Here is a 19314-nt window from a genome sequence, read left to right on the forward strand (position 1 = left end):
GTCGGAAGCAACTGCCTTCGTCCTAGTAGAAAGAGCATAATATCTGGCCTGGCCTCCCCCTCTAGGGTGACCTCTACCTGCCCGACCTCCACCCCTAACTGGTTGTAGAGGTAGAGTGGCAACTAGTGCAGTAACCACGGCCTGAGAAGCCCGAGGGCTCTGTGGAATACATGGGGCCTAAATAGTCTGTGGAGGGGCACCTCTCCTGAGTCTAGGGCAGTCCCTCACCATATGACGAGTGTCACCACACTCAAAACAAGCTCTTAGAGAATGTGGCAGTTGGACTGGCTCAAGACTGATCGGCTAGACTGACCACTGAAAGCACTCCGTGCAGGAGGTGAACTAGACAATGGCGGTGCGTAATGAGCAACTTAGGGCTTGGGAGTGGCTAGAATACCACTGGAAGCTGGACGTACTGAATGAATAGGGTGGCTCACAGAGCCCCTACCATGACGTGCTGCAACTGGGGCAGGGTGGCTCTTATAGCCCCTTTTTTTCCTCTCTTTCCCAGCGATAGTATGTGCTCCTCCCCCGACCTGAGATGTGGCAGGAGCAAGTGGAATCAACCCCGCCTGAGCCAAAGTGCCGAACATGCTCAAAAGCTAGACGAGGGTCTCCTGAAATGCTGGGGTAGTAATAGGCGTCTCATGTGCCTGCTCTCCAACTGGAGCTACTGGTGGCTCCTCTGTAGCAGCTCATGCGGGTGCCCTGACTGCACCACGTGAACGTCCTCGGCCTCTACCCCGACCCCGACCTCTCACGGCTCTAGTAGGGGGCTCGAGTGTCAGATCATTCGATCCAGCTATGCATGTTCTCGCCATCTGTGAGAGAATATAAAGACAGAGATTTAGAATTGCGAAGTCAACAAATTCTCATGATAAGTAATCAAGAAGTGAAAATTTTTCCTAACAGTTCCATAGCCTCCCGAAGATAAGTACAGATGTCTCCGTACCGATCCGCGAGACTCTACTAAACTTTCTTGTGACTCATAACGCCTATGAACCTAGAGCTCTGATACTAACTTGTCAAGACCCCAATTTCCCTCCGTAGGATGTCGTGACGGTACCTAGTCTCTAAGACTAGGTAAGCCTAACAAACATGCAGAACAACTGAAATAGTAATTTAAAGATTCAAAACTTCCACAACTATATAAAATAAAATCTGTAACTCAACATGTATAACTCCCAAAATCCGGTGAAATATAAGTCACAAGCTCAATGAAGTGAAACTGAATAACTCTATACAATAGTGTCTAAATAAGGACAAGAAAGTAATCAATCCAGGTGGAGGGGGACTCCGAGGCCTGCAGACGCTGGCAGCTATACCTTGAAGTCTCCATGCACATACTCTACTCTCTGACGCCCGGACTGGTAGGAGGTACCTGGATCTGCACAAAAAAATGTGCATAAGCGTAGCATGAGTACACCAAAACGGTACCCAGTAAGTGCCAAGCCAAACCTTGGTAGAGTAGCGCCAAGGTCAGGTCAAGGCCCTACAGGAAACAATAAGAAACAGGATGAATGATTTAACAATATAAAAAAATGACAAAGGAAATGAGACAAGTAAGGAGTATACCAAATGTGAACTACACAGAATCAAGTCAAATAATACATTACGGAAGGAAACAAGGATTTGACATGTTAAGGAAACAACAACCAAAAACAAGTACAACAAATAAAGAAAGATCAACAAGGGTCACTACCGAGGTACCGCCTCGTAGTCCTAAATCACAAAAAGAACTCACAATCTTTTCTTATATCACCGCGGGAGCCTTTACATTTAGTTTTGAATATTATTTTCCCGAAATATCATCCCTCGTTTTAGCCCACCTATCACACCGCATGACTTCTAGTAGTTCCCCTAATAGCCATGCGTATCAAGCCCACCTTATCTCACCGCATGTGTTTTAACCCCAACCACCTCATGCATATCAATATCACAACGTATCACAGATCGCACCTCAAGTGCCCAATATCACAACTTTCCAGAGAAACCAAACAAATATAATATTTAACAATAAAGATCCCATGGCTCAACCACAATGTACACACGAATGTCAGCAACAACAACCAGAATGAACAATTCAACATAATGGTATTTTATAACTTAACACTTTGCTTCAATGTGAATCACGATCTTTATATCTCAATACCAATTTCAACAACAAGATATTCCACGATTTAACAACTTAAAGTAAAGAGTTCAACGATCAAACAGTGAATACAGAATAAATAAAACAAGAGCTTCAACTAAGCATGTAAGACAATCAGCATGTAAAAGAATAAGATAAGTAGACATGTGAAAATATACTAAGTGTTGATACCCAATATTTCTCTCATATATATATACTTTCAAAATAGTTAATATACATCATCATTTTGATTTATATTTTTTATTATTTTCCATAATTTTTAAAGACTTTAAACCAATCTATTTCTGCATTTTATTATATAAATATCCAGTAATTATTCTCAAAATTATTTTTATGATGCTTTCATCATCTAAACTTATCATTAATACCAACATGATGTTTTAAATATTTTTAGTGCATTTTTTATAATTACCTTTGCATTTTAGGGCTTACGGCATATTTTTGCAATAATAGCCCATATTAATATATAATTACATTATTTCATGCAGAAAATGACTTTTTATATTTTTATAATGTTAAGTAATTATTTTTAATAATTTTAGGGCACAAATGATATTTTTTCTATTTATTGATTATTTTTATAAATTATTCTTATTAAATATTGGATATTTAAAAACTAGCCTAAAAACCTACCCATTATCGAACCAATTGCTGGCCCAAACCTAACACCCTAGCCCAAATAACCCCCAGCCAAACCAATTAACCCAACCCCACAACCTGGTCGTAACCCGTTTAACCACCCGACCCAAGACACCTTTTGAATCATGGACGCTGATCTTTGAGATCGATGGTCCACACTACTCCCTCTCTTCTAATTGCCACCCAAACTCCCTAACTCCAATCATTCTCACCGGCCGCCGCCCCTAAATCCTCTCTTCTTCTCTCCTTCTAAGAACCCTAGCCGCCGCCTCCCCTAAAATCTCTCTTAATCCCACACGATATGGGATTATGTGGCTACCTTATGCCATATATGGTCTCTCTTTGGTACTGGATCCTTCTCTATACCACTTGCCTAAACATGGCAAGCGGATCTCATCAAAATCAAACCAAAGTCGGTTCAACTTCTTGACCTTTCTACTATTCCGTCTATGTTCATTCTTGTTCTATTATGGGTATGAATCTCTATGTATCTCTGTTGCTTCTTACTTACCCTAAAAATTAGGGTTTCAGATCTCTTTAGATCGAACCAAAATTGGTTCGATTCTTTAATTTTAAGCAATGTTTCTGTCTATATTCATCTTATTTTGTGCAACATTTGATTTTTTATTTATAGATTCTACCGATTTTTGTACTTTCCCTAAATTTAGGGTTTTGAATTTTCTCTCTTTTCCTTACTGATTTCGATTGCATGTGATATTATTTCCTTTCTAGTGTTTGATAGATGATTTTCCTTGTTTGGGTGTTACGTGCTCTTTGTTCTCTAATACTCTTGCTCTATATTCTGGTTCCTGTCCGGCTGAAAGCCAAGGCCAGAAATTCTGGGTTCTTGCTTCTCGTTGATGTTCAAAATACTGTCTCTGGGTTACTTTTAAGCACCACTCTGTTAACTTTACACGCGCTTTAAGTCTCTTTAGCATTTAACTACTTCTAATGCTGCTAGTTCTGAGATTATCTATGCCTAACTAGGTAATATGAATCTTCCTAAGATTGTTTAGCTAGTGTATTGACAATTGAATGTTCATGAATATGTTTACTTGCTTTGTCCTAAATCTCTATAATGAATGCCTCACATTTATAGTAACCTGTATTAACACTTTCATTATTAATTATAATTTTCATTCTGCTATTGTATCACTCAGCATGCTCACTTGATCACATACCCCTTTAGTGTTTTCTTGTGATTTAGAATAGTTATCTCATCCTGTTTGAATTGTTGTTTTCTGATATTACGATGAATCTTTGATACAACTGGAACATCTACTATTTGACATGAATTTACTTTCCACTCTATTCTGAATCTTTGTAATGATAGTCTTGCATATGTTATATGTCCTAATTTGTGTTGAGACCTTTTCCACTGACTATGATCTTGCCTCTCTGATAACACGTCCCTCAGTATGTCTTTGGCCCACTTGATGCCCTGTTCCTTCTGTGATTACTTGGCTCATCACAATGCGCATTCCCTATCATGTCTAAATGCTATCTTGTTTCTCGATAATGATACTAGGATGTGTTTCCCTAATTTAGTATTGTGCATCTGTGCATAATAATCTTTGTCAATCCGGCAAACTTGTTCTTTCCCTAACTCTTTCAATATGTGACTGCCTATCTGCTAGGTGTTAAACCTGCTAAGTTTGTGACTTGTTCGATTATCTGCTCTATATGCTCAATTTGGTCAGGTCTGCTTAAATTATAAGTGTCCCCCAATCCCTGTCTCTCAACCTTGGTCTACTCTCTTTCACAATATGAAGATGAAGGTGATGATGAATCCATTGTTGGGAACTTTAAAACTGTAGATAGAGAAGGGGATTTGTCACCTAGAGTTTTCAGGTAAAAGTGGAAAGTAAGGAAAAAAGCACACATAAGCCAAGGAGCCACAACCACCTACTAGAATTTTGCTCAAGAGGGCAGCCTCAACAACAAGATGATGATTAAAACTCTAATATGGAACATAAGGTCTGTTAAGACTCAGCAGGCCTTTCAGAGGATTATAAATATGCAAAGGGAACATGGCTTTTTCATTGTTGCACCGATGGAGCTATTTCAAAAGACAAGATATATTCAGAGGTATAGAAGAAGGATAGGAATGGAAGCTGTAATTTCAAATGTGAATGGGAAGATATGGTTATTTTTTGATTCTGTGGTGGAATGGGATTTGTTGATAGATACTGAACAGCAGCTGACTATCAGGATATATCATCAGGATATAGGAAAGCACATTATGATGACTTTTGTGTATGCAAAATGTTCATTATTGGAAAGGTTAGAGTTGTGGGACAATATATATTATCTAGCTAGTGATATGAAATTACCTTGGTTGGTTGGGGGGGATTTCAATGTGATTCTTGATGAGGAAGAGAAGATAGGAGGACTGCCTGTGTATCCTCCAGGATATGAAGATTTTGCTTTTTGTATAAATTCTTGTGAACTATTTGATCTTGGGTATAAGGGAAGTCCTTTCACTTGGTGGAATGGAAGGCCTAATGAAGAATGCATCTTCAAAAGGTTGGATATAATACTTGTGAACTTTCCTTTCCAAAACATATTCCCTTATATAGAGGTGGAGCATCTCATCAGAACTAACTCAGATCATGCTCCACTCTTGATGAGTTGTGGAGAAGAGGCAATGAAATTTGTAAAACTATTCAAGTTCTTGAATTTCTGGACAAAACATGAAACCTTTATGGAGATGGTTAGGCAGAATTGGATGGCTGATTTCATTGGAGATCCATTCTTGATGTTCAAGAAAAAGTTGAAGAGGGTTAAGATTGCTCTTTCTAAATGGAGTAAACTCAGTTATAGTGATATATTCAAGCAGTTGGCTATTAGAGAAGACGTGGTTAGAATTAAAGAGATGTTGTTTGAAGAAGAACCAACAGTGGAGAATAGAATAGTCGTTCAACAAGTACAAGCTGAATTGAAAAAAGACTTGAGCATTGAGGAGCAGTAATAGAAGCAAAAGGCTAGTATGAATTGGTTTGCTGAAGGAGAAAGAAACACAAGGTTCTTTCATAACCATGTGAATTGCAAGAGACAAAAATTACAACTCAAAAGAATTCAGAATGGAGATGGTGATTGGTTGGAATCTCAAGATCTCATGGCTAATGCTGAGATAGATTTCTTCCAAAAACAATTCACAGAAGAAGAGGATTCTACAACTTTTGAGCTACTAAACAATGTGCTTAATATGGTAACTATATAGCAGAATTTGGAGCTTTGCAAGTTTTCTACCTAAGTGGAGATATTGCAAGTGGCCCTGATGGGTTTACTCCATTGTTTTACCAGCATTGTTGGGATATTGTAGGGGAGGACATCTTCAGGTTGCTGATAGAGTTCTATGGAGGTGCATCTTTACCAAAGTCAGTAACACACACAAATCTTATTTTTCTGCTCAAGAAACCTCAGGTTCAAACTTTCTCAGATCTAAGGCCCATAAGTCTTATTAACTTCATTAATAAGGTGATCTCTAGGGTATTACATGATAGATTGTAGAAGATTCTTCCTTCTTTGATATTTGCCAATCAGTCTAGCTTTGTTAAGGGGAGGAGTATCTTTGATAATATATTGCTCACACAAGAAATTGTCACAAATATTAGACTAAGGGGGAAGCCTGCTAATGTTGTGATTAAGATAGACATGGCCAAGGCTTATGATAGGGTGTCATGGAAATATCTACTTCATGTATTGAGGAAGATGGGATTTGCTTAGCACTTCATCAACATGAGTTAGAATCTATTGGCAAACAATTGGTATTCAGTACTTATAAATGGAAAATCATCTAGATTTTTTAAGTCTACAAGACGGGTGAAGCAGGGGATCCTTTGTCTCCAGCCTTGTTTATTCTTTCTACCGAGGTTCTGTCAAGATCATTGAACAAGTTGTTTGAAGAGAAGAAGTTTAGAGGATTTGGTATGCCAAAATGGTATGATCCTTTGAATCATTTGGCATATGCTGATGATACAATCATATTTGCCTCTGCTGATCCATATTCATTGAGCAAAGTGGTTGAAGTCCTTACACTGTATGAGCAAACATCTGGACAATTGATCAACAAGTCAAAAAGCTTATACTTCATGCATGCTAATGTGGCAGGAGAGTTGTTTCATAATGTTGCTGCCATAACTGGATTTTAGAGAGGCAGTTTCCCTTTCACTTATCTTAGGTATCCAATCTTTTATACAAGGAAGAGAAAATATTATTACAATGGTCTCATTAAAAGGTGAGGGCAAAGCTATATTCTTGAAAAGGAAAATTACTGTCCTTTGGAGGTAAAGCTACACTTATTATTAGTGTGTTGCAAAGCATACCAACTCACATCCTTTTAGTATTGGATCCTCCAGACAATGTGCTTGTACATTTGCATAAGATGTTTGATAGATTCTTTTGGAGTACTAAGGAAGAAGGTAGAAGCAGGCACTGGACCAAGTGGCTCAATTTATGTCTTCCAAAGGAAGAAGGAGGATTAGGGTTCAGATCTTTATTTGATATATCCAAAGCTATGTTTGCAAAGTTGTGGTGGAGGTTTAGGACATCAAAATCCGTGTGGTCAAACTTTATGTGGAACAAATATTGAAAAAAGGAAATTCCATCTATGGTTCAATTTAGACCAGGATCACATGTGTGAAAGAAAATGCTAGAGGCTAGAGAAGGGGTTGAACATGAAATTTTGTGGGTAATGAATAGGGGCTCTACAAACATTTGGCATAAGAATTGGACTGGTCTTGGAGAATTATATCATGTACTTCCACCAGAGTTCAATATCAATGAAGAGTTACAAGAGGTGGCATAATTGAGAGATGAAGATGGATGGAATGAACAAATATTAGAGGAGAATTTTCCAGAAGATATTGCTGTTCATATAAGGAAAGAGGTATATTTTGATAATACTAATGAATTTTGGGACACAACTAAATGGATGCCAATATCTTCAGGCAAGTTTACTGTAGGTGGTGCTTGGAAAATATTGAGGCATAGGGCTCATCCAAATCCAGAATACAAGCTGCTATAGCAAAGGGGTTGCCATTTAAGATCTCTTTCTTCCTATGGAGGCTTTGGAGAGGGAAGGTGCCAACAAATGATATATGGTGGAGAGATAGCCAATTAGTTGTTTCTAAATATTGGTGATACTTACCACCACAAGAAGAAACTTTCCAACATATTTTCCTAATACAAGTGATGTTGCTAGTAGGGCATGAAAAGTATTCTTGCAAGCTACAGGATTGGTGATTAATCTAGTAAAAGTACATCAGGAAATTAGAGCATGGTGGAGTAAAAAATGTTGTGCTAAGTTCAAGCCTTTATTTCAAGCAGTTCCAGCCATTATTACGTGGGAGATTTGGAAGAGGAGGAATTCAATGAAGCATGGAGGAGGTGCAGTATCATTTCATAGGGTGGTACACGAGGTGAACAAAACTCTACACTTTCTAGCTAGAGTTAGATATCCTTGGTTGTCTAATATCCCCCTACTGTGGACAGAAATGGTTAGGTAATTTAATGTCTACAAGCCTTATGTTGTTACCAAAAGAATTACCTGGCAGCTACCTTATAAGAGGTGGTATAAGTGCAACACTGATGGTGCTTCTAGAGGGAATCCTGGGCCAAGTTCTTATGATTTCTGTGTGAGAAATTATACTGAAGATGTGGTATGTGCAATGGAAGAAGAAATAGGGATCTCAACTAATATAGTGGCTGAGGCACGGGCAATAGTGGAAGGGCTCTTATACTGTGTTCAAAGGCAGCTTCATCCACTCATTATTGAGACAAATTCCTTGGTGATGAAGAAGATTATTGAAGGTGAATGGGAGATACACTGGAACATTGGGAAGGAAGTGAAGAAGATTAAAGAGATAAAGGAGAATTATAATGTGATCTTTCAGCATGTCCTAAGGAAGGGCAACACAGTATCAGATTTTTTAGCTAACCTTGTTTTCTCTTTTGCAGGTACCATTCAGTTTTACTCTTTCTCTGAAATGCCTAGTGCAGGAAGGAGACTAATCAATTTTGACAAATCACAAATACCTAATTTGAGGGTGAGAGTGGCTAAACGGATAGCTCCTGACTGATGAGAAGACCTCAACTGAAATTGTCTGGCCTTGTGTTGCTTGATGTTGATATATTCTGTATAATGTTAGGGTGTTTCTCAGTGGTATTAACATATTTTCATGCTCATTCTGGGGACATTCTAATGATATATGGATTAGTTAATGCAAGGCAAGTGGTGTTCTATTACATAAAATCACATGGCATAACACTGATGAACAGTAGGTTTGTGCTTTGCACAGCCATATACGTGCACTCCAATTTTGCAGATTATTCTGAAGGATCAAAGCTGGGATCCAATGGTATAAGAAGGTATATCATTACACATTATGATTGCTTGGTTCAGACTTTCACATGAAGCTGCTACTGCAATTTGTTCTGTGTATAAATGCTTGCACACATTAAATAATTCAATACAGTTTCACAACTCATCACATCATCTGCTGCTCCTTCTGTTATATTATGTATTGAGTTGTCATTTTTCAGTGGTATTAGTGTGTTCAGACACTCATTCTGGAGATGATAATTCAATATACATGTTATTCTTATTTAGTGAGCAGATGAATTATCAGATGCTTTGGGCAAATTCAGTATACTTCCTTGATTTGAACTGGAAAACTATATGGAGTTGTTCATTCTTGAGCAACATTGATGGTTGGAAGATTTTGCTTGCTTCAATTCAGTGGTGTAAATGTTTTGAATTCATGCTAGCCTTGTCCATTTTCAATGGAATGCATACCCTGGTGCCTGGTGAGAGCTTGATAGGTGCTACTTGGTATTTGCCCCTGGCTATTGGATTCACATACACTGGCTGGAGAATGAAGCATGCAGCTTATCATGTTGTAATAGCGATTTCCTTAGATATTAGTTATTTCATCTTTTCAGTAGCTAGTGGTTTTGTGCAATTTTTATTTAGCTTTGGACATCTTGTAAGCTTTGGACGCAATTTTGGGATTTTATTAATATATTAGCCACTAGGCAACATGCCTAGTGGTATATTTTCTTTTAAAAAAAGTCCAAAATATGAAATATGAAATAAAACCACGACATTGAAACTTAAATCTGTTGCCCATCGATTTACACATCACGATCACGGAATTTCCTTCGCGATCGCAAAGAACAAAATTTTCATCAGTCTAAAACCTTTTACGCGAACGCAGAGAATTGGTTGCGAATGCGGTGAGTAATATTCCAAAGCTTCGCGATCGCGTGCACATTCGCGATCGAGTAGAGCAACGTGTCAACCTTCCTAGGCCTCCTCTTCCTTCATTGCGAATGCGGCACCACTCATATGCTCGCGATTCACTGCCCATCCAAGCTTCGTGATCGCGTAAATCATCTTGCGATCACATAGAACAATTTTGCGCATGTCAGTCTTAAAGTTTCACGATCACGACCCCTCTTTCGCGATCACATAAGAGGAAGCCAGACTCAGAAAACCAGCAATCTCTCAAAGCCAAGAATGAAGCCGAACTTGATCTGAATCACCCCCGAGGCCCTCGGGACCTCAACCAAACATGCTAATAAGTCCTAAAATATCATACGAACATGCTCGAAGCATCAAATCACATCCAAAAATTCTAGAACCACAAATCGCGCATCAATTCAAGCCTAAGGAACTTATAAACTTCTGCATTTCAAAACTAATGCCGATTCATACCAAAATAACTCTGATTGACTTCAAATTTCGCACACAAGTCGTAATAGAAATTACGGACCTTTTCTAACTTTCGTAATCGGGATCTGACCCGGATACAAATAAAGTCAACTCCCGATCAAACTTTCTAAATCTTCCAAACCTTTATTTTCCTAGTTCTCCAATTCTTCCCGAAACGACCTACGGACCTCTGAATTAACATACAGAGCTATTGGAACCATCAAACCTCCATTCTGGAGTCATCTACTGAAAAGTCAAACTACGGTCAACTCTCATAACTTAAACCTCCAACTTAGGGTCTATGTATCCCATTTCACTCCGAAACTTTTCCGAACCCGAAACCAAGCACCCCGGCAAGTCACGTAACCACAATATAACACAAAAGAGGCAATAAATAGGGAATCAGGGTGAATACACTCAAAACGACCGATCGGATCGTTACATTACCCAAATGGATGTAGAAATTCAATTAATCCTAAATATGTAGACTCAATTATGATTTGTTCAAGTTATGTTTACTTGAAGTAAAATAGTCAAAATAATTTACAAAGAGATTGGTTTTAAAGAACGATGCTAATGTAGTAGTACAAAAGGTGAAATTCCTATTTTTGAAAAGGAAACAACATGCCTTTCACTTATGTATGCAACCAATCCAATTAAGTATGTGTACACTAATCCTAATTAATCAACTAAGTTGTAAAATATATATATTTGACATTCTAGATTTGTATAGACAATCTTGCAGGAATTATTTAACACACAATGTTGTAGGTTACCTGGATTATTAGCTTGATGCAACACTTCCTAAGTGTTTAGCAAGTAGGTAAATATCCAAGCATGCAAGCAAACACAACTTCTATCTACGATTTTACGATACTTTACGTTTTGGGTACATCCGAGAACGTGAAGCACGAAAAGAGGATTCAACGCGGGGTTTGTCTTCAATCCTTCTTAGAATATCGTCTTCCGAAAGTGACTTCGTATGATAGTACCTCGCAAGACAAGAGAAGTGAAATTGTTAGCGAAATAATATAACATAAAAGATAAACTAATAAAGTGACATATTTTTTAAATGATTTTTGTTTTAAAATGTTTTTGGAAAATTGCTCTTGAAAATGTTTTTGTTTTAGAAAGATTGTTTGAAAAAATGTTTTTGAAAAAAAATATTTTTGGAAAATAGTTTTGGAAAATAATTTAAAAAATAATATATGAGGCTCAGATATGTTTAATATTCGTGTAGACATGAGAACGAAAACTGCCTTGGTCGTGACTACTGTAGCTAATTGTGTCACCTTCCAAAGGGCTACTGGTTCGTCGCATTCTCGTCTTTTCCCTTTCCAATGTTTATCGCCATCACCTCATTATTTAGGGCCCAGTCCAAGGGTCAGTCACGACATCATGGCCTCAAAAAATTTATTCTCATCGGCCTGATGTTACATTCGCGACATATCAGTAAGTAATCCGACAATAAGTATAAACAAGTAGTCAAACGAGGTCGAAATGACAGCACAATCCGGGGAGGATGAACAATTCTAATCTTTCAGATTTGCACATTTTTATCAAGAAATGTCAAGCAAAATAACCCAACAATGGTGTTAGTAATGGAACAAAGTTCTATGTTCATAAAAGGCAAAATCCAGCCGGTCCAATGAAGATCAAATAGAATCAAAATAGCAAAAAAGGGAGTCTTTGCACATATCAGTCGAAACAAACAATCAAAGACGAGAGAAACAGTCACCAGAATATCCAACCACAAACGGGTCGCTAGAGTTCCATGGAGGTGTGCCGGAACTAAGAAACAATAACACCATATCATTCACCAGAAAGAGTCAAACCAACAAAAAATTACTTACAAATGAAAGTATCAACAAAAGACATGCTAACACAATAAGAGATAACATAGAGGATAGCCATAGGTTAGGAGTGGTGTTGATAGAGATCTGGTGAGCTTCCGGTTAAACCGGGGTAAAACGATAGTCACTGAAGTTTGAGTCTTGTAGAGAATCCCACAGTGGATTCACCATTGAAACGTGAAAGAGAAATTAAGAGAAAGATAAAAATTCAGATTTTTCATTCAACATGCTCCTGAAGGTGCCTTACATCGGTTTTTAAAGAAAAGGAAAAATGTATAAAAAGCTAAATTCATGGGTAAAAGTAAAAGCTACTATAATCTTTAGGACTAAAGTGTAACTCCGAAAAACTCTGCAAATATTGAGGAGCCTACATTTGCAACAATCCATCTCCCTTAAGAACCTTGTCCTCAAGGTTCTGAATCTTGCAGCCACATCTCCCACAATTATAGAACTCCGTATATATTCCAAGAATTGAAAGCGCAATGCAAAGACTAGAAACAACGTACCAAGGTATGCTTTCTCGGCTGCTTGCTAACACTCCCAAGGTGTCTATCCAAAATTTCCATGTTAAACCGCATCCAACTCCCAATAGTAATATGCTAAAAGTAACTGGCATTATCGTCAAGGTTACACCACACCGGAGAAGTAAATAAGCTACAACCAAGATCGAGAAGTCACAGCATATCCAAGCTTTCCATGCAACCCCTCCAATATGGATAGAACCAAATTGGTACACCTTATGATGTTGTGAGATCCTTCCAGATACTGGTAAAACTGTAGCATACATTTGAATAAATCCTTGTCCAGTTGCCAGAGCTAGAACACTAGTTGCGAGTTCATATGGGATTGAACTTTCACAAGAAAAAATCACTATGAAAACTATCATATTCTGTCCTCTTTAACCAGATTCAAATATTCTAATATATAGTAGTGCCTTTGGAGAAGACATTCCCTGCCACCAGCTTCTGAGAAGAATAAGACCAATAACCTCCAAGATATTTGTGTCAGCATTGTCCAAAAGTAATGCATTTATCAAATGGACATCCAGTTCAATTTGGAAATGGTATAATGCTCCAGTATGCTTCCTCTTAAGTCTAGACATACCCCTGTTCTCCATACTTCTGCTATCAATATGAATTAGTTCAGCAAAATTGTCACCACCAAACATCAAGATGCTTTCACTTAATTTCTATTGAAGACCATAAAATAATAAAGTATCAATATTGTTGTCATCTTTTGTCAACGAGACTACCATGATTTTTGCTATTGTCCAATAAACAAATCCATCATTATTACCTGATTCCTTAATTGCCCTTTTCCCAGAATCATCAAGGTCAGAAGTTGAGACCATAGCATTCAAATCCTTATATTTTCAACCTGTTTGCACCATAAACAAGTTATCTCATGACTTTAGTGGCATATGTTTCATTGAAGACTGGGTATTCAAACCACGAGTTCAAACTTTCACACTTTCCAATATGATGCAAAGATTCCATTATGGCTGGTAGCATAAAGTTTAATATATATTGGACATCTGATTCAAATTAGCCCTGGGAAGTCCCTTTCACTTTGTCTGCTTCCAAGGTTGTTACTATTGCATTTGATGTTATTTTCATCCTAAAATAACTAGGAATAACAAATTTAAGAGCACCAAGCTGGAATGACAGAGTCTTTTGAAATTGATTTAGTCTCATCAAATCACCTGGATCAACAAGAAGAAGGAACATTACTCTGAGAAGTGCCTGGAATGCCATGATGCATAACCAGAGAATATTAGGTTCAGGAACCCAAGGTATATGGAAAATCACCCATGCCATTCTCCATATTGTTGGTTCATTGCATCGAGAAACATTCAAGCGCTTCTTATGTTGCATTTCAGGTTGCTTTACAAAATTCAGCAAGCTGCTACTATGGGCTATAAGATAAGCAGCGACAAGTTTTCCTACCAGATTTGCCATTATAGCAGAGTAAATAAGATCATGTCCAATATCAGCCACAATTACGTTCTTGTTTGAATCATAAAACTGAGAAAACCACAAGACTAGATCATCTTCAATATCAACCACAATAACTTTCCTGTTTGAATCATCAAACTGAGAAAACCACAAGACTAGTGTCTTATTAGCATTGCAAATTACTTCAGAGAAACTTACATCCAATAGGTTAGATTTTTCAGCTAATAAGCACTCCATCATTGGGAAATAAGGCTCCCTATCATACGGTCTTACGCTCAGTATTATCATTGCTTGCCCTGTGTCTAGTAATGTGTACTTATAGTTGCCAAATTCATTTGGAAGCCACCAATTGACTGGAGTAACTACATATGCTGCGGCTTGGTTCCCCGACTCTTTAAAGAATTTTCTCATATTTGGATTGTTAATCCGAAATCTTATGGTATATGTGATGATATCTTCAACTACATCGAACATGGAATACAAAGGTATCAAAGAATTTTCCACAAATCTAGATGAATCCTAATTGGTGTTCACGCACAAAGCATGTAGTGGTTGTCCTAGCTCAAACTGAACAAGTCTCACAGGATGGAGCTAGAATGAATAGTTGACATCTTCCCATGATAAAGCCACAAGATAATTTAGGGAGGATAGGTTATTAGGAGGTTGATATGCAAGTTGCCAAAGAATAGATAAAGTATTAACATGCAAGGAACCATAGCTGCAATCCTATAACAGTAAAGCCATAATGTAATTATGACCTTGATATGCTACATTTAAGGTTCGTCACACTCTAACATCTTCGAAACTACAGAACCAAACAATTTGGTTCCCTTTGTGAAACCTTTTGCTTTGTCACTCTTTGAGAGCCTTAAGACCATAAAATTTTCTAATAATTAGCTCAACCAAATGACACAAACCTCCAAACAAAAGAGACTTTGCTATCGAGAGCAAACTGAAGCTCATTAAATCTGATAGTGCCCTAGCTGTCAAAATCAGCCTTGCCATCAAAGTTTTTTCCAACATCTACTACGAAATTCGAACACACACCAGCACTGAAAGAGAAATCTGGACTAAGAATCACCTGATGTGGAAAGAGGTTGCTTTCTTTGGTGATAATGGTTGTGAATGGCTGGTAAATCCTTTCTAATTCATTGAAGTCTGTAACCTCAACTACGACTTTGGTGCTGCTTTCAAAGGCTTTCTCATCCTCATGCGCAATGACTTTACGATCTCCACCAGTAGCACCGACAAAAGGGAACTCATATGCATTGAGTTTAGTGATTTTATTATTTTCCAAACACCCTCTAACTAAATCAAGATCATTTATGATAACTGGATCCTATTCTCTAAACCGCATGTAGGGATTAAATATTCTTGAAAGTTTTGCATGATTCTTTTAGAACACTTATCAAACACCTGATCTTCTATACATTCACAGTCTATAGATCCTATTTTCACATAACTATCCTTCTCATTCCTTCTCGCCGACCCAAGTCCATCTCCTCCAGTTTCATCCTTTTGAGGACTTTTATCGAACAGTTGGTCTCCATTGTTTCCTTCCTCCTTATCTTTAATTTCTATCAATGGACAGTCATCATAAATAACATAATCTTCTTCTTCATCCTCCATCATTGCTTCCTTTGCAATGTCGTTTTGGAGAGATGACATTCCCGCCCTTTCTTTCTCGCACACGTTCCTGCCTTTGTGAAGATACCGCGTACGCACTTTTTCAAAGTAATCGAGATGATATTTATCAAAGAGAAGTCGTTGATGCTTCATTTCGCTGGCGTTTACTCTACCACCATGATGTTTCTTGTGCTTTCTGATATGGACACAACAGGCACCGAGGTATCCTCTCTTCTTCCTATTCTTCTTGAATCTTGTCGACATTGTTGGCTGATCCTTAAGTGTAGGAAAAGTTCCAGTAGCACTCACTAATACTACAGAACCATCACCCAACTGAACGAAATATGAACCCTGGTAGTTACCATCAAAATGATAAGCATATGGAACATGTAAGTGAGCATTTGTGGGTGGATCTACATAATTCCATCATCCATTCGCCGGGTTAGCAAATCCACCAGAGAAATCATCATAGGAGTCTCGATAAGAACTTGAATTTGCATCAGAATACTGATGACGCACGTACAAGTCACCGGAAACACGTTTCTCACTCTCCAACCTTTGAACTTCATACTTATTTCGTGAACTATGGATAGTTCGAAAACGATTTTGATACCATTCTTCCATATGTTGCAGTTTTCTGTTCGATTTGTCCATAAGATCTTGAATTTATTGCTCCAATTGATTCAAACCTCCGCCGACCTCTGCCATTAACACCGATGAATAGCCGAGAATCATCGGCTCTAATACCAATTATAGCGAATCTCACGGTGGATTCGCCATTGAAACATGAAAAGATAAATTAAGAGAAAGAAGAAAAGAAATGGAAAGATAAAAATTCAGATTTTTCATTTAACATGCTCGTGAAGGTGCCTTACATCAGTATTTAAAGAAAAGGAAAAGTGTATAAAAAGCTAACTTCATGGGTAAAAATAAAAGCTACTATAATCTTTAGGACTAAAGTGTAACTCTGGAAATCTCTGCAAATATTGAGGAGGTTGCATTTGCAACAAGTCTCCGGCCAGATCTGCTTAACGACTTTCAGATCCAAGGCCCCATGTTATTCATATATAAACAAATGACAAAAAATCAGAAGAAGGGGAGGGGTGGAAGATCGTCGCCAGCCAGATCTGGAGATTCTCATCGTCATCAACATCTCCGGCGAAGTCGACGCAGCGGGCTTATCCGGTGAGGAGCTTATGCCATCGGCAGTCTATGAAAGAGAGAGATAGGGAGGAGAGAGAGTTGGTCAACGGTGTAGGGGACAACCAAAATCCATGGCCATTACTGGTCATCACCTCCGGCGACGGCAGCGTCCATGGGAGAGGTAAAACATGAGAGCTTTTTTAAGGGGTAGGCCACTGGTGCTCTCAACAATTGAGAGAGATGATAGAACAATTAGGGTTGGGCGGCTGATCTTAGAGAATGAGGGGTGAGGAGTTATCTAGGTTTTTTGGGTTACACAAATCAGATGGGTATGGTTTGTGTAGTGTAAAAATACAAGTGTGGGGGGTGGGGTAGAGAACTTGGAGACTATGTTTTGAGATTAAACAAAAAAGGTAATATATAAAAGAAATATATGTGGTCAACAATCAAAGAAAGACATGTCACATCAAGTTACATCAATGTCATGTCAATGCCACGTCAATGTCTAGTCACATCAATGTCTTGTCACATCGGATGTTGATGGAACATTAAATTTGACCGGACCTGATCCGTATTTTGGAGTAAAATCTACTGGCTTCCATATCATTACTAGATTGTGGTACAAATTAGAAAATATTTATTTAATTCGAAAATCTTGTAGTATTTATTTAAAATATCAACTATTACAATAATGATGTAATAATTACTATTTTTATTTTTGAAAAGATAATAAATTGATAGAATATCCTAATATTTAAATAAACATTTTCTAATTCAACACCCACTGTTATTTGTTAAATTTTCATGTTTTTCATTTCATTTCTGCAATGCTAGGCTTACCTAGTCGTAGAGACTAGGTGCCGTCACGACGTTTCACGGAGGGAGAATTTCGGTCGTGACAAAATCGGACCTAAATCGGCCCAATCCCCAGACCCAAACCAAATGACCTCTTTACTCATGACCTGGTCGAGCCCCATTTTTTTACCCGCCCCGCCTTCCTTTTAATCCTGACCATTGATCTCTAATGATCAATGGCCCACAACAAATCCCCCACTTTTCTTGTATCCCCTCACCCAATCCCTAGTCCCATTTCTACCCTTCCGCCTCCCTTAAATCCTCTCAACCCTTCCCCCTCTTCTCTGTAAAACCCTAGCAGCCGACCCACCCAAATCCTAGTATCCATCCGAGATAATATGGAAATCTTCTATATTTTCTTTCCTTTTCTGCACACACAATGATTCTTTCCATCTTCTCAACACTATGTGTTTGGTACACAGTTAGTTATGGAAGCTAATCAATAGGTGTTTGTTTGTACACGATTCTGTATAATCACCGTGTTATTGACTTGATACATTCACAACAAGGTTATAGGGTTCAATTTAGTGAGATCTTTAACTATTTTTATTCTCCGTCTGAGCTAGGGTTTGCTGGATCGAGCCCTAATCCGATTCAAAATCGATTTGCATGAGATTCTTTCCTTATTTTTGTAATTTAATTGATATTTTCCTTTTAATCTGGGTAATTCAAACAATATATAAAACTCCCCCAATTCCCATAAAAACAGACCTTAATTATTTTTCTCTTTCACTCATTCACTCTGTTACACTCGAATATTTTCTAAAACTGTTAGATTCTTGGCTGACTAAAAACTAAAGACACTATGGTTGACTCATCGACTTCCTCCGGTGCAAGCATTTTTCAGAGCTCATTCGAAGCTCTTGTGAACTCTCAAGCACTGGATTTCGAAGTTATTTCTTTCACTCGTGTACCATTTCTCTTAATCAACCGTTTCGTCCTATTTTCACTTTGAATAGTTGAGCAATTACTCGAACTCTTTACTCTCTCTTTTTTGGCATGCTCACTCAATGTAGTTATAATTTGATAATCCTCACATAGTATAATATTCGGTCGGGAACCATATTTGTGGACCTCGAAGAATGCCTAACACCTTCTCTTTGAGGTAGCTTGAGCCCTTACCCGATCTTTGGTGACGCGGACAAGTTAAAACAAATTTGTTTTCAAATAGGTACCCTAATGCACCTAAATATTGTTAGGTGACGACTCTTCTCTTTTAATACCCATTTAAAAGAGTTGTCACATGTCGAAACCCGCTTTCGGGAGAAAACGGGACGCGACAACATGGTGACTCTGCTGGGGATATACTTAGGATTTTACCATAAAGAATTTTTCTTGAGTGGATTATTGAATTGCTTTCTCAACTTATTTCCT

At 38.0% G+C, this 19314-nt stretch overlaps 1 long non-coding RNA gene across 1 annotated transcript; it reads right to left on the reverse strand.

Annotated features, from left to right (window-relative positions):
- Window positions 1-1193: 1193 nt before the first annotated feature.
- On the reverse strand, window positions 1194-17464 carry LOC117279616 (uncharacterized). Its single transcript, XR_011414332.1, has 3 exons — window positions 12868-17464; window positions 11391-11935; window positions 1194-1387 (listed from the first exon to the last, which is right to left on the reverse strand). It is a non-coding gene; the product is annotated as an uncharacterized lncRNA (long non-coding RNA).
- Window positions 17465-19314: the final 1850 nt, after the last annotated feature.

Source organism: Nicotiana tomentosiformis, chromosome 2 (genome assembly GCF_000390325.3).
Source record: "Nicotiana tomentosiformis chromosome 2, ASM39032v3, whole genome shotgun sequence".
NCBI classification, from domain to species: domain Eukaryota; kingdom Viridiplantae; phylum Streptophyta; class Magnoliopsida; order Solanales; family Solanaceae; genus Nicotiana; species Nicotiana tomentosiformis.